Source organism: Cyprinodon tularosa, unplaced genomic scaffold (assembly GCF_016077235.1).
Source record: "Cyprinodon tularosa strain WSP-4 unplaced genomic scaffold, ASM1607723v1 ctg1345, whole genome shotgun sequence".
NCBI lineage: Eukaryota > Metazoa > Chordata > Actinopteri > Cyprinodontiformes > Cyprinodontidae > Cyprinodon > Cyprinodon tularosa.
Genome location: NW_024038164.1, coordinates 1 through 17,375, shown reverse-complemented (window position 1 = coordinate 17,375; position 17,375 = coordinate 1). Strand labels below are relative to the sequence as shown.

Genomic DNA, 17,375 nt, shown 5'->3' with positions numbered 1-17,375 from the left:
CTGCGTCAGAAACGGGCATAGCATGGAGAAGCTATGACCGTACAGGGCACACATGGCTTGGGAATAATGGCTAGGAAACACAAGGCTACGATCCGGCCCAGAGGGAAGCTCTCCCTCAGCTTAAATAGGTAGAGCTTAATCAGCAGAGCTGATTGGGGTCAGGTGTGAGTGCTGAACAGCAGCTCCCAGGGAAGGATCCATATCGCCCTCTGGAGGGCAAACCCCTGGATCCAAACAGAAACAGAAGCCCACAGAATAGGATCCACACCGCCCTCTGGAGGGCAAACCATGGATCCCAACAGAATGAAATGTAAAAACTAGTTACATAAGGCAATAGCTTAAAGTTTACAATAGAACATACCATATTTCTAGTTTTTGTACATAATTAAGTAATGTGCCATTAAGGTTTCAAGGCAATTCATGTAATTATGACATGAAATTAAAGTAAACATTTTTGACTTTTTGCATTATGTTAAACTACGCACTAAAACAATATATTTGATGCCAGTTGTCTCTGGATAAACGTTTACAAATAAAATGAAGCAATACTCTATGCATAAAAGAAACGGCTTCACAAATAAGTAACTCCACTATTAGTGTGAATTCAATTTCTAAATGTCTTTATGGGGCAGTGATAAATTTTACATTCAAACTGGAGCAGTGTTTTTTAAATATGTAGTGAAAAGTTTACAACACTGTCAGAGTTAAAACATTCATTACAGAAATATTTTCCTCCTCTAGGAAGACAGAATCATGACAGTAACTTTCACTTTAGGGTGTTTTCTTTTGTGTAGAGTTTAAATTGATCCATCTCCAGCAAGAGTTCTTAGAGGACTTTAAAAGTGTAGCACAAAATAGGAGGGTATGCACAGTTCAGGGCATAAATCAGTCCCATAAGCAGTGGACAAGCTTTCGCTGTACTTATGCATCCTGGGACAATCTCATAGCTGTCAGATTTTGAAAACAGAGTTACTGACATCACTGTGCTGTCCTCGCCCTGAGTTTTCCCAACTTTTCAGCCGGCTAGACAGCCAGACAACGACGCTCCAATAACCAAACTTCTTTCTCTTTTCAGTTGTTTATTGAAGAGTGGCCTCTGACCACTGCCATCGCTTTAGCCATCGTAAACTGTAACATACAAACATTACAAATCAATCACTCTTGTAGCAAGCCAATAACTTCAGCATACAATTATTTACACCACAGTTACATAAGGCAAAATGACTTATACTAGATATTGTTACAGATTAACGCTTCAGAAACATCAAATCAAAAACTAATAAACTCAGAAACAAACAAAACTCTTCCCCTGAGCTGTGAGGGTATCCCATCTGATGTGAGACAGCGGTCTAACACAGATGGTTTCCATGCATTTCTTTCTTTCTATACAATATTTGAATTTAAAATATTATAAACTATATAAAATAAAGCAGGAAACCTAAACCTAGCCGGAGTGTCTGAAAGAAATTTCACAATGGTAACATGCTGCGATAATTACCCATTTATGAATCACTTTCAAACACTATGTCCCTTTAAATGAACCCCTTGTTCAAGATTATTTTTAAATGTTTGAAAACATGACCTACCAAGCAGTCCTAAAAAAGTCATATTCCTTCTTCCCATGGTACAGTATAAGGCTGGAGATAATGGCTTCTCTTCTCACCTCAATGCTCTGTTTCTGTGAACAGATTAAGAACATAAACATAAGCATTATAAATACACAATGAGCATGTGAGGGAAGTTTAACACTTAGGGGTGTCTTGAACCGATCGTGTGACCAGATATCAGAGACAGCGAGATGAAGTGGGTGACTGAGGGAGCGATGGAGAAGGAGCAAAGTTAGTCAGTGAGGTGGGGACAGACAGGCAGCTGAGGGCAGCAAGACATCCTATTTTATTTCATAAATATAAGTAATAAGTTACGTCAATGCTGATACATCAATGGTGTCTTACAATGCAATACATGTCACAGGCTTGTTATTGAGGTAGGTAGAGTAGTATTGTAATATTGTTACATCCCTAGTAGAGCACAAAGAACAGAAAAATACTGGGATGGTCCTGTTAATCTACATGAAACACTTTACTGCATTGCCAAAGAATTTGATCTGTCTGTGAATCAGAAAAAAGTAGGTCCATCTCCCTGTAAAACATATAAACAAGCAAAACAAGCACACCTGACTCAGTCGGTCCAGGAGCAAACTCGTCTTGGGCCCCAAAACTCCTCCCCTGGCTTTCATCAGCTTTCGTGTGTATTTGTCAAGTTTTTGCCTGGTTTGATCCACTGGAATGGTTGTTGTTCTCCTGAATTCCTCTTTGATCTGAATCAACAAAAGATTCACAAGTACAACTATATTTACATGTTCAAACGGAACATAAATTAGTTAATTAAAGATTATTCATTAAGCATAGTTACAGCTTAACAAAGTTAAATGCTTAAGGGCCACAGGAGAAAATAGGTCCTACAAACAGTGAAATAACTTTTTATCTGTGATTTAAAAAAAACAGTTAACCCATGTTGGTACAGACTGGTGAAAATATATCTAATGTATTATGAGTTTGGATGGCCAGCATGGTGGACAGTGGTTAGCCCTCATGCCTCACAGTTTGACTCTTGCTCAGGTGTGGAGTTTGCATGTTCTCTTTCCACCAGTAAACGCTTGTTAAAACCCTATTTAGGGCGTTACTCAAAGATTTTCATTATTTCTCCCCCTCATTCTTAATTCGCAGCATACATTAAATTACATTACTTCCATGTCGCCCCCATTTGTTTTACAGAGAACAAAACCACGTTCTATGCTAGTTGATAAACTTATGATTGGTGACGTATGCATAATGATTTATTATCGAACATTTAAAACAGAACAATAATAACTTACCTGTGAAATGACTTAAGTGCTACATGTTGCTCTGTGATCCTCAGACGTCTGGACACAGAAAGTCGTTCCTGTTGTAGCCAGTGCGCATGCATTGTGCGTTCGTCTCAAAACCCTGCATTTTCATAGTAAAGTTTGTTTAGAATGTAAGTGTATGTACATACAATAATTCATATTTAATGGTATAAGGAAACCTAAATACATCTCACTCTAACTATATAATTCACGTATTACTTAAAAATATTGAAAAACTCTAGATCTTACTGAATCTTATAAAATTAGAATGACAGTTATTCTAATAGAATTTACTGCAACAAAAAGTATTTTTTTTCAACTCCAATCACTTCTAACCTCTTAACGTTTATAATCATTTTCATCCCCTTTCACAGCGACAGGCTTGTCACCTCAATCACTGCCTTGATCAGACAAATCTCTATTGCACAGGGTACTCTGCGTAATTACGCATGCCAAAGACTCAGTTTCACGTTCTCAGATTTTGTTGGAGCTGACGGAATTAATTTGTAAAGACTGTAAAGGGACAAGGACAAATGAGGTACTGAGCCAAAGCCCCTGATGTTACATGTCCCCTCATATGCGACTAAAAAGTGCGAATCAACATGTACCTTTATGCACATCTGAATTCAAGTGCAGGAAGATGTGCCAGCGCAGAATCAAATCACCCAGCCCCGGCAAGACTGTTAAAATTGAGTTTGCATAGTATCCTATCAGTATGTATTTACATAAGAATATTATCTTGCCGTAGAGGTACAAACATCTCAGGCATGGAAATGCAGGGATAATTTTTTTCACCTCACTCCTGTTTGTATTGGCTGTTTTCCCAGATATATCTCTAAAAAAATTCCAGATTTTTTACCGCCACAAAAATGAAGTTCCTCACACAGCACTCCGTTTCATAAATGTTCCATTTATTGACTATGAGGTTGTAAAATACGCTTGATATTGCGATTAATTGTCCCATTGATGCACAGCGACATCTGCTGTTCATTTAAAATACCTGTCGTGAGTGTCAAATTTACCATGTCTGTTCTGTCGCAGTTAAATCTCTCTGATGACTTTATTCTGAGTAAACCCTGTAGCTATAAAAAATATAAATATATATTACATCTAAATATATGTATATATTTATATATGTATAAGACCTGCTTTAATTTCGAACACAAGCAAATGCTACGATGAGGGCAGGAAATACAACGAAAGTTTCTCCATGCCATGCCTTTATTTTGAAGGGCACCGGACCGGCGGGCTTGAAAGCCACGCCCACTTCTGAAACCGAAAATTGACTGGTGTTTCCGTTTTGGGGGCAAAAACGAAAAAACCAAAATCAAGCCGTTTAATGGATTTTGGTTTTATGTGCAGAAACCACAAAACGGGAAAACAAATCGTTTTCTGAGGAGAAAAACGAGAAAACGGCAGTTTTTCTGTTTTTTCCATGTTGAATAGAGCTTGGTCGTCATGACGTAAGCACTTTGCATTGCCGCCATATTGACGGCCTCTTTTACTGCGGCTCAGACTACTGCCTATGACTACCGCATACTGTACTCCTCAGCCTGATTAATTTCACCTTAACTTGATTTCAACCATATTAAATCGTTGCTGTATTGTGGGCAGTAACAGCTCAACATATGATCGCCATGGGAAAAACATAGAAAATGGGTTAACTTTCCACCGCTTTCCTGCCTAGAGGCATAACCATGGAGACCAAGCGTCAGAGATAAAGAGTCGTCGGCTAGCTTGGAACGCGGCTGTAAGACGACCAAACATAACTTTCCACAGTATTTCAATGTCAATGAGAGTGTGTTCCCTGCATTTTCATTCTGGTAATTTAAAGATGCACGGTTTTATTTTATAGCCTACAGCGTTTCTTTCCTTCAAAGTTGGGATCTTTTACGGGAAAATAATAAAAACGGCAGCGGGAAAAGGCTCAAATACGTGAGAAACCCGGAGGGTTGGCAGTTAACGTTACTAACTACACCCTTTGAAACACATAGCAGCTAGTTAAAAGTACATTACATGCATGAGTGGTTGTTAGCATTAGCGGTTAGCAGTTACTAAACTAGCAGGTTCCAGAGCCCGTCTGATCACAGTTTACCTTCGTACGGATTACTGTGTTCCCACTGTTTGCTGGCTTTATGATCTGCAGCTCCTGAACCCATCCATTCATGAACTGCATATGAGACTCCAAGGACTTGTAGCTTAGGAACTGTATAGGCGCTCACTCATCGGTGCTCCACTCATTGTTTGGAACTTCATATGGATCCAAATTATTAATAATGCTGATTTTGTCAACATACCGGTCCATGGCTTCTCTATTTAATGTGTCCTGGTAAATTCCAGATCTTTTTCGGGATTTTGACATCTTTTCTCTCTCTACTTCTACGTCTCTTCTTTCAACAACAACGTTGTATCAGAGCTATGTTTACGTTTGCGTAGCCGTCAATATGACCGCGACGTCCCACAATGTAACGTGGATCCCGAGCCCTATTATACCGTTTAATCAAACTGATAAAAAGTACCTTCGTCAGCCTGACTTCGTTTCACTTTCACCTGCAGAAAAATAACTCTTCATAAAATGAAGAACATTATGTGAAACAGTGAACATCCTCTTTATCAGACTGTTAAACAACCAGAGTATTTTCAGTCTGATTCTTGACTATTGAGAAATTGGGCTGAAGTGAAGCCAGCCTCTACTTAAAAACGACCATTAAAGCCAGATCAGTGTAACCAGGTGAAAAAAATGTAGGATTATAGAGGCAGAGAATTACCACATGTTGAGGGAAATTATCGTACATTTGTTGTAACCAAAATAACTAAATTTTATACTCACTTTAGTGTTGAATAACGTCTAACAGGCACTAATTGCTTGTAGGATGAAGAGAGCACATCCAGTTAGTCATAAATTGTTCAATCAGATTGTTATTTTCTGCATCATTAAATATCTACCTGAACCAAACTGAATTGAATTGGCACACTTGTGAACTTAACTGTATATCTCTAATCCACTTCTGATGAAGGCACAATTTATCTTCAGTAACTACTTGAAAACGGAAAACTTGAAATGTGCAACTGTAAAAGGAAAAACAAAAAAACACCTCTACATACATACATGTCTGTGTTTATCATTTCTATTTGGGCCCATCCTATGATGGTGTGATGGTGATGATCCTATGAGGTGTGCATATCATAGCCAGAAAGACTACACACTACACTTTGTACATAAATCTTGCCCTTCTGAGGCTTTGTGAAGGTAAATCTGTGTTCTGCATGGTCTGATATTATCAGTGCCCCAGGCACGTGCTCCTGTGAAAAGGGTGTGTTGACCCCGATGGGTGCAGCATTAGTCAACCGCAGCCTTAGTCAACAGCAGCCTTAGACAACCGCAGTAGTCAACCGACCCGCAGGGCAGGGGTGGATGGGGGGTCGGGGGGGGGGGGGGGGGGGGGGGGGGGGTGTTGTCTGGAAATAACACCAACCAAGGCGCACAGGATTTGTTTAATTTATTTTAATACATTTCTACCGACAAACGTCCAAACAGGGTTCCTGTGGACCAGCTAGCCTGTTAGTTCCATCTGGTGGGTAATAATAGTATTACAGGAAATACAGGAAAAGGAGAAGCATATAAGACTAACAGTGACCCTCACATTATTGCTGGCTATTTTATTGATGCTGTGATTGAGTACAATAAATTTCCACAAAATATACGAATGGATCATGGAACAGAGAACACTTGTGTGGCAGCGATGCAAAGATTTCTGCACAACAACGAGAATGAGAATAAAAAAGGTTTTGAATCTGTTATTCTCGGCCAGAGTACAGGAAATCAAAGGATAGAGCGACGGTGGTGCACTTTAAGAAGTGAATGTGCCCAGTTTTGGATGGACAATTTCAACCAGCTTAAAGCAGATGGCTATTTTGTTGACAGCTTTCTGGACAAATCGCTGATCCAGTTTTGCTTCCTACAAAAAATACAGGTACTATAAATGTATTTCTTGCCTTCAGTACCCAGATTTGAAATAAATAACAAATAATACAAAACCATTACTTTTTTTCTAACAACTCTTTTCCTATTTTTTTTCTCCTGTTTATTGTATCAAACAGGTGGAGCTGGATCAAGTTGTCCCATCATATACGGTCTACAAATAATCCTCGGGCTCCTCATGGTCGTTCTACAATAATGCATGATGTTCCCAACCTCTATGGGGTTCCCCATTTTTTACAGTCTGTTAATCTAACAAAGCTGGAAATATGTATAGAAGAAGGTAGTTTCAAGGACTTTACCTGTGACGTTGACTTGTTTCACTTATGCACTGAAGTCATGACTGAGAACAGACTGGTAATGACAGATGATGTGTATGAAATTACTAATCTTTATGTAAGACTGTAAAAAAACAACTAATTTTAGAAATGAAAAGAATTAACATTGTGAAACTCTCAGAATAAACTGAACAGTTTCATTCTTCCTTGATTCTTCCTCTGATTCATTCCTTTCTATCAGTCTTTTTTATTGTCTTTAACTCTGTCATGATGGGTTAACGGAGGCAAGCCCAAGATGCAGAACACACACGGAGGAGGCAGGGGAAAAGTTCAAAATGTTTAATAAAGTCCAAAATCACAAAGTTTAACACTGGGACTGAAATGGGTCTGGGGCTGGTTCACTTGAATCTGTGCAGGGAGTGGGGGATGGCTGGATAACAGAGAACAACAGGGGATAGTCCACATGGGAACCACTAGGGAAACTCCTCAAAGAAGTCTTCAAGTTCAAACCACGTAGGGATCCTCGGGTTGGCTCAACAGGGTGGGTTAGCAGGTTGGGCTTTCCAAGAGCTTCTGACTTGAGACTGGTTTCCTGTGACACAGCTCTCCCAGAGCTGCAGACCAGAGACAGGGTTCCAGTGAGGGTGCTCTCCCAGAGCTTCACAAGGAGACAGGAGGTTAAGCTCATCCAGAGCTTTCACGAAGAGACAGGAGGTTAAGCTCATCCTGAGCTTTCACGAAGAGACAGGAGGTTAAGCTCATCCTGAGCTTTCACGAGGAGACAGGATACCAACTAAGATAAACACTGCGGCATGGGATCAAGGTCAGGCAGGAGCTTATAAAGGAGAGGTCTTCTAATGAGAGGATTAGGAACAGGTGTGCAGGAAAGTTCCAGCTCCAGAAGACCCACAGCGCATCCTGCTGGAGACAGAGGGTAATCTCCAGATCCCCACAGTAACTCCAAACCTAAGGGAAAAACAAAGAGAGCAGAAGAGGATCCTCGGCGCCCTCTGGTGGGCAAGCCTGAGGATCCCAACAAACTCCATCCATTTTCCTATTTTTATGTTTTGGTCTGTTTTTATTTTCCATGATTTCTAGATACCATTCTGAAAATCACCAATTAAATGTTTGATTAAGTCATAAAAGCTTGTTTTTATTTTCAAAAACAACTGCCTCTCATGGCAGTTGCACCGGTTGCCCCCGCAACTGCTAACCAACCTAGTGTGTGTAAGACAAGCCCACATCCTGTTTCAAATTTCTTGCATGGCGTTAATGAAACGTGTTTTATATTATTGTGAAGTATATATTCATAGCACATATAGTCACCTGAGAACTGATTAATGTGATCAATGATGTCTGTGTGTTACAGACCCTGGTTGCATGCACTGAAGTGTAAATGACAATAAGGTAGTGAATTTCAAGCTATTTTCTTTTATTGTAAGTAGGCCTATAGGCTCATAGGTCTTTTGTCAAAAGAAAGAAACAAAACAAATTCACAGCACCCTCTGTTCATAATTGCTTCCAGTGGCCCTGCATAGGATAAATATTAAAATATTAGCTTGATCGCTTTTCCACTTCAAAAAGGATGGCAGACTACATCTGTTTTCTCACCACTTTTTGTTTTTTTTACTGTAAAGTCTGTGAAACGGATGCACTTGGAGTGTTGGAGCGGCTTTTCCGATGACAGTGTACCCGGAGCGCAAAAGAGGTTTAATCGGAGCAAAGAGGAGGTTTAATGGGATCATATTTCTTTTGAATATATGGAGCCTGGGCGGAAGTTCATCTGAAGAAACTCATTGCTCTCCAATATCCACCTGCGACACAGCCAATCAGCCAACCACACCTCCACAAAAGCCAATCGGCATCCAAAGTTCATCTTAAAAGGCCTCCGATACGCACCTTACTGCTCCTGTGCGCAGGCGGGGGATGCGCTATGTGACTTCATTCAGATGACACCGTTTCAACCCACCTCCAGCCCCTCCTCCACCATCATAGCTAAAGCTTTGTCACAGTGTCACTCTTCCTGGACTCTTACTGTGTTCCCTGTCTCATCTTAACCGGTCTGGCAGACCACCGCCATGTTGAGCCTGGTTCTGCCAGAGGTTTCTTCTAAAAGGGGGAGTTTTTCCTCTCCACTGTCGCTTCATGCTTGCTCATCATGGACAGGTTCGCCTGTGTTATCCAAACTGGACTTCCATCTCCAGGTCCCTGAGTGAAGCTCTAGAATGAGCTCACGCAGTCCACTGGATCTCCCCATAAAGCTCAGCAGACCGTCTCACTAACCCGCAGTCTACAGACTGACCAACTCCATCTATCTCCACTTCACCACCAGTTTCAGGCCTGGGGAACAACCCTATTCTTTACACCCTAAAGAAATAAGATGCCTTTTGTAGGGTTTTGTTTTCCCTAGAGATGTCCATTGAATGCAAACTCATAGCCACGTCTCCATGTGTAGAACACTACACAGTACCTTTCATTTGGTTCTAATAAAAGCAGATTGTTTACTAGTTTGTCTACTAGTAATTACTTCAGTGTTTTTTATTATGCTGATCATAAAGCAATATTTACACTGTGATATGTCATTGGCTGATCTTTAATAAATATTTTAACCAGTGTATCAGACTCATTTTGAATTGATATTAGCTTGGTACAACGTTAAGTAGCTTCTGATGTAGTTAAGCTACTTTTAACACATTAGTGTAACTTAGCTTGCTATAATTCTTTAGGTGGTAGCTTTGGTGTAGTGAAGCATAATTTATTGTTGAGTAACTGATGTCTTAGCTCACTACACTGGACAAGTAGCTTGCCCAACACTGTTGAGAAGACAACACATAAAACAGACCCATTATACAGATAGAAAAATGTTAATAGAATAGACATCCATTATCTGTTCTAGGTTGTGTCCCTCTCTTCTTGTCCCTTTTCTTCTTGTTTTCCTCTCTATGTTTTGTACTCAGCTGACTTTTCATGCTGTCTCTAAAGGAATGAAAGATTTTTTCCAAGCACTAAGCTCACTTAGCTGATTGCTCTTTCCTGTGTTTCCAAAAAGGCCAAAGTAAATAACCCAGTCCTTCTTTTCACTGTAGACAAGCCATGATCTGCTTGTTCTCCATTTTTCATTTGGATGAAATAATAGCTTAAAGCAAATCTGCACCCGTCTACATTTTTTTGGAAAGATCCTGTCCTTCACCTGGTGTTACAGCTACTCTTGCATCAAAATAGTTTCCAAAAAAATCAAAAATTGCCAGAGTAGTCTCAGGAGGAGGTTTTTCGACTCACCAAACAAAAAGCACTCGTGGAGAATTTCCTTGTTTCAAAAAGGCATGTTTTCTTTACTTATAAAAATAACAGAAATATTCTCCGAGTTGACTTACAAAAATTCAAGTATAAATGTTAAGTGGTGTGTGTGTGAAAAAACTCATCACTCCTTTAAACAAACAATCAGATCCACCTCATCAGCTGCTTCTGCTTGTTAATCTCAGCAGGAGGATGACTGACAAGGAGGACGGTCTAAGGAAAACCAATACACAAACAAATAAACAATAGCTCTACCATTCACACAACCGTAGATCTGTAGCATTAATAATTTAGCATAAAATAGATCAATTAATCTAATTCTTATTATGCTTCAACATCCCGGCCCCTAATTGTTAGCCTTAGCAAAATAACAATTACAAAAATAATATTTATAGGAGCCTAGCATCTACCAAAAACATTACATCAACATTACATCAGACTCTAATGTACTTATCTTCTTGCTCAGTTGTGCAACGCTTTTTCTACCCTGGTTAGAGCCTGTTTGGCTAAAATATATGATTCCCCTTTCATAGCTTTGGAAAATAATGATCAAATGTCACCAAATCCACAGAGTGTGCTGTTGATGAAGAGAGGAATAAACACAGTTAAAGACTTGTAGGTAAATTAAGGGGGAATTCTTATGTATATAGCATGTAGTATACTAGAAATTTTACATTAGAGCTGGATTAACCAGAAAGTCTACTCTCTCATCTTCACCTTCAGAGCTAAACCCCTGATCTCCTAGAATCCTAGATCCTCCCCAGGCTGGGTTATAAGTTTGTGAAAAACATTCAAGATTCCAGGACTGGATGTAAGAATATGTGAGTAGATTAATGGGAATTAATCTCTAATCAATCTTTCTAAATGCAAGTGGTAAAAAAAATTCTCCTCATAAAGGGTTGAAATACAACATTTAATATCAGGAAATGGGAATGTGCTTGTTTCTCCTAATTTGTAAAATATTTGGTGGCCACTGGAGGGCGCTGTTGGGCAATGGCAGAACTTCGCATCTGCTGGTCATCAGACTGAATATAAAAGCAGCTTTTAACACTAATGCACAGCCTTAGTCTTATGTGGTACATTTAGCCTTGAGTCAGTGGGTCACATGACCTGGAAGCTATTGATAGGGTGACCATATTTTCATTTGGGAAAACCAGGATGTCTCATCATCGGGATTTGCTCCGTGACCAGAGGAAATGTTACTTGGCGCAGAACAGTTGTGAAAATTGGAAGTTCAGTTTAATATAATACAACTCTGTGAATAGTTCCGTCTGAAATGAATGAAAATAGTTGTTTTAATGGTTATAGAGTCAGATATGTGGCGGTAATGTTTGATTTATCTAAAGGTTTTTATCTGTAACTGTGTAAATGAGTTTGGCTGTAATTTAAGGACAGATTCTAATATATCTGCAGGGTGGGGACTATAAATCTGATAGGAGTTAAATTTTTTTACTGTTGTTTTGCACAATATGCTTAACTACGTATTTTTTGTTGTTGAATATTAGAGATTTTGCAGATATATTTTGTAGATACATTGTTTAGATTTACTAATATATTTCTACCCCTTTTATAGAATAGAATAGAAAATCCCTTTATTGTCCCACAATGGGCAAATTTACAGCAGCAGAAAGATTATTGAAAATGGTCACACAAATGAGGACCTTAGAAAAATGTATAAGAATAACATAATAGGGAAGAGTTAAAATATAAACAATACAATTCTGTAAAGTGTTTTAACAATATAAAACTGGAGAATTAATAACCAATATGCAGCTATGGACATTTTTACAGTGATGGATATTTGAAAATAGCAGCAACATCAGAGATGTGCAGAATGACAGCAGCAGGTTATTTAACTGACTAAGGTTTCTATCATTACATTTGATTTTATTTGTTCCTGCTCCCGGTGGTTGGAACCTTTATTCCACTCTGGATTCTTGTTAATGTAGTCTTTGTTCACTTTAACTTTTTTTTAAATAATAAATAAACAAACAGTTTTGAAATTCATTCTTTTCCTGCTTTGTGTGTCAACTTTCACGGTTGCTAAGCAACAGAGCATACGGCGGTAAAACCCGCCGAAGGGAGGACCTGTTCAAATTTACAGACAGAACTCTTCCGGCCTCCTTATTTTCAAGGACTTCGAAGGATCCAGTCTAGGTAGACCGCGTCCTTGGAGGATGCAGCCCAGGTTTTCGAACAGAGCCTCTGATTAAGAACAGGGCTGCCCGCACTGACGCGGCTCAGGGATTACGTCACACGGAGCGTCGTGCGCAGTGAAATCAGGACATTTCCTCACTTTCTAAAAAAAACCCGGGACGCCCGGGACAGGACGTGAAATACGGATATGTCCCGGGAAATACGGACGTTTGGTCACCCTACTATTGAAGAAAAATCTAAATTTTTGTCTCTAGAATATTTTTATATGTTAAAATGGCTTAAAATGGAATAAGGCTCGGGCACATGACGTCACACGTTGCGCGGCAGCCATATTGATAGCTGGTCAGCCCATTGTTTACACTTTGACTTCGCGCCTGTAAGGACTAGCTTTCTTCTGCTAGTAGTTTGCTTAGTATTTTGCCGTTTCATTTTACCTCTGCTGTCGTTATGGTCACCCGTTGCTGTGTCGTAGGGTGTAGTAGCGCAAGCTGTGACTGGACGGGGGAAAAAATCCCAAATGGATTGTCTTTTTACGGTTTTCCAACCTGGAGGCGTCTCAATGGAAAACAAATGTCCTCCATAACAAAGAGTCGCCGGCTAGCATGGGTCGCTGCTGTAAGACGGCCAAATATAACTTTCAACTCAATCCCTGTGTCCATGAGAGTGTGTTCCCGGCATTTTCATTCTGGTAAGTTACAGAACATACTGTTTTTATTCATGTATCATTTCATGTTAACCGTTGTTGGCTGATCTGTAGCATGTAGCATGAGCTGAAGTAGGGTTGTGTTCCAGAGGGTTAGCCAGGTCCACTGAAACACAAAACAGTTGTCCTACTCTGTTTATTTTGTCATTAATAGTTTATAATAGGGTTAATAGTTTTGATGTTTTACGTTAGTGCCAGCACCTAGTCTTATCACCACAACAAACACCACACCATGTTGAGACGGTAGCTTACCTTGGCTCTGATGACTGTGCTCTCATTCGGTTTGATTACTTCCATGTCATGAACTTTTCCATCTGTCAGCTGTTTGTAAGCCTCTAGCGACTTGTAGCAGCGAAACCCTTCATGTGTGTAGGCACTGACGCCACACACTAGATACGAAAATATGTCCTCCCTCGCAAACGGCGGTAGAAATTCTTCCCCAACGCACCACTCCTTGCTTTCTACTTCGTAGGGATCAAGTCCATTTATGAAGCCCATCTTTTGCAGATAACGGTCCCTGGCTTCCCTCTGCAGTGTGTCTCGGTATATTCCGCATCCTTTCTTCGCTTTTAACATCGCTGTTTACTCGTCTTTGTGCTCTTTCTCTGTGCTGTTTTAGGTCTTTGTTTACCGTAGCAACTAGCTGCCAATATGGCGGCGTACCCAGAATGCAACGCGCTGTGCCCGAGCCTTATAAAAACAAGTGTGCATTACATATGTAATATATTAACTTGCTTTTAGATTAGTTTCATAATACCTGATCGCAAGATAAGGAATTTATTTATTTTAATTTCTCAAGAGTGCTTGGAACAAAAATTAGTTTTCTGTCCCTAACTGCACCACAGCAGGAGGAGGGAGCAGCTGAGAGACGCTGGCCGAAATCTCAGTCCATCAATGGGATCAACCGTGAGCTAGATCACGCTGACAACGCGGAGCTTGAATATCCAATATCCACCTTCGCCTCGGTCCGGTTAAGATGTGATCTGATCTCTCTGTACCGTTTAGGGTTTATTTATTTCTAAAAAAGAACTTTATTTCATTAGACTTCACTTTTGAGTGGGAGGTAGAACAACTGCGGTCTTGCCCACATGACCTTTAGTCTGCACTTCCCTTTTCTCCAATCAGGTAAAATAAAAAGTGATTTCTCTGACAGCTTAAAATATGATCGATCCTTTCAATTAATTAAAATCTACTTTAAAATATAAACCTCAGGTATAATTCATGAAAAGCTGGTGATGCAGAGCCACGTCTCTGGTAAGTACAGAAATATGAAACTAAAAATATAAAACTTAAATAATCAACCTGCGCATTTAGTAAAATAATATTATAGAAACAGATCAGAAAGTGTCAGATCAGCAGTTTCAGGCTCATAGATGTTTGGTCTAGAATCGATCCTGTAGATCTATGTGTCTCTTATTTTTTCACAGAGGAGGTTTTTTTTCCTTAAAATTGAGGCTGCGACATTTTAGAGGACAGGAACAGTTAGATGCTGCCTTAAATGAAGAGGAGACTTAAAGAAGCGCTGGAAAATCACGATTCGTGGGGAGAAAATAAAGGTTTGCAAACCTATAAAAAAAACTATCCAGGTTGAACCTTTTTAAATGTCTGAACTTTGCTTCTTTATCTTTAACGAGGAGCTAAACACTGTAATGATCTAGATCAGGCATCCCCAACCTCGGTCCTCGAGGCCCCCTGTCCTGCAGGTTTTAGAGGTTTCCCTGCTTTAGCACAGCAGATTATAATGATTGCAGTAGACCAAAAGCAATTAAAACCATCAGCTTTCAATTAAAACCAGCTGTGCTGGAGCAATCAAACCTCTAAAACCTGCAGGACAGCTTTGAGGACCGAGGTTGGGGATGCCTGATCTAGAGTAATGTCAATACACCTTTTGATAATACAGCCATAATAAACATCCTTGTATTTTCCTCAGGAGAAGGATTTTCAACTCTTGGGACCTAAAGCATACGCTGTGTCTTATTAGGGCTTATATGTATTAGGGCTGTAAATAAGTTTGAATGTTCTCCCTAAGCATGCGTGGGTTCTCTCCGGGTACTCCGGCTTCCTCCCACAGTCCAAAAACATGACTGTTAGGTTAATTGGCTTCTCTAAATTCTCCTTAGGTGTGAGTGTGTGTATGAATGGTTTTGTGTCTCTGTGTTGCCCTGCGATGGACTGGCGACCTGTCCAGGGTGGACCCCGCCTCTCGCCCATTGACTGCTGGAGATAGACATCAGCACCCCTCGTGACCCCACTCTGGACAAGCGTGTCAAATAATGGATGGATGGATGGAGTTCTGGATATTGACAGACCAAATTGTTTTTTTGGTTTTTTTTATACATCTTAAATAGAAAATGTTACAGACATAGATAGATAGATAGATAGATAGATAGATAGATAGATAGATAGATAGATAGATAGATAGATAGATAGATAGATAGATAGATAGATAGATAGATAGATAGATAGATAGATAGATAGATAGATAGTTTAGTGAAATGAAGACGTCAGTTTGATTTATGATTTTCTTTCATTTCCAGGTGATCACTTCCAGTCGCTGAAAAGATTCCTTCCTTCAATGTCAGCAAGATGGTGTCTGCCATTACAGAAAATCCTGCAGGATTTAAAAAAAAATGAACCTCCGATTAAACAATATAATAACCATCTATCTACTGGTAAATAAGCATGTTACACTAATCTCAAAATTTTTTTTTATAGTGAATAGACCACGGGAAGCAGAGCTATGAGGGGTCCCATAGCTCTGGATGACAGATCTGTTGAAAATATGGATGAGTTGATAAATAAACTGAAGTATCTTGACCTCCTAAAGCTGCTCCCTCGCTGCAGACAGAAAAAGGGTGTCTAACTTGATTTTATTTTTATTCTGCGTTTGCAGCTGCAGCATTAAACAGATGTTTGAAGGTGTGGGCTTGGTTAAAGTTGAGGAAAGGTTAATGAATGAGGAAAGAAAATGAATAAATACAGATATGAATGTATAAATGAACAGATAAAGAATATAGAAATGAATATAAGTATGCACCATTATATATATAAATACACATAAAATTTTATAAAACTAAAATAATTTTTTGCTTTGTTGTATTTCTCTATGTATTTATTTTGTTTGTTTTTTTCCTTTTGAAACAATTTTTTATTCCTTCATTTATTTCTACTTCTATTTATTTTTATTTCCACATTTCTGTCTCTTTGGTTCTAATATTTGTCTTTAGCATTATTGGTTAACTGGGAGGGTCAGACAGAAGCAAACGATTCATACATGGATGCAGAGCAGAAGGATGTCTGAATAAATCCTAACAGACCATCACATCATGACCTCAGAGAAAACCTGGAACTGAACCTTCTCCTCCTGCTCTACTGTTCATCATCTTTCACCTGCTGTGTCTCTACTTGCTTCTCAGCTGCTGATGCTGAAGGCTCTGCCCGCGCTGCCTCTGTGTTTTTCTGCTACTCCTTAGAGATGCTGAGCTGAGCCGAGGAGGACTGAGATTTTAGAAAAATGAACAAACAGGCTGCATATAAGGTCTCATTAGTTGCCCGCAGGGCAACCAGGCGAAGGTTTTGGGTGAGGCCTGGCAGAACCAGTAGCTGGTGGGACAACTTTGTTAATGGTGCTGTTCTGGACGATGAATGGAAGGCAAACTTTCGCATGTCACGACAATCTGTTGCCACGCTCACCGATGAAATACGCCCATACATTGAATGCCAAGAAACGAACATGAGAGCACCTATGGAGCCGCTGAAAAAAGTAGCAATGACGCTTTATTATTTAAGTGACGAGGGTAGGCTCTGAAAGACTGCTAACACCTTTGGTGTATCGCGGCAGGCTGTTTCCGTCACAGTCAGGCAGACCTGCAGGGCCATCTCCTTTCACCTTGGTCCCCGGTACATCAGACTACCCTTTTCAGAGGATGACGCCACGGAACTTTTCGACGGTTTTCAGTGTGCTCATGGAATGCCCCAATGCCTAGGACCAGTTGATGGCACACATATTGAAATAAAACAGCCATCGGTCAACTCCACGGACTATATAAATAGAAAAGGTAAAACACCCCAAAA

General features: G+C 39.8%; 1 long non-coding RNA gene across 1 annotated transcript; it reads right to left on the bottom strand.

The window, feature by feature from the left end:
• Positions 1–931: 931 nt before the first annotated feature.
• Positions 932–2,940, bottom strand: LOC119778524. Its single transcript, XR_005280079.1, has 4 exons — positions 2,876–2,940; positions 2,174–2,317; positions 1,587–1,678; positions 932–1,128 (listed from the first exon to the last, which is right to left on the bottom strand). It is a non-coding gene; the product is annotated as an uncharacterized LOC119778524 (long non-coding RNA).
• Between the last annotated feature and the right edge of the window lie 14,435 nt (positions 2,941–17,375).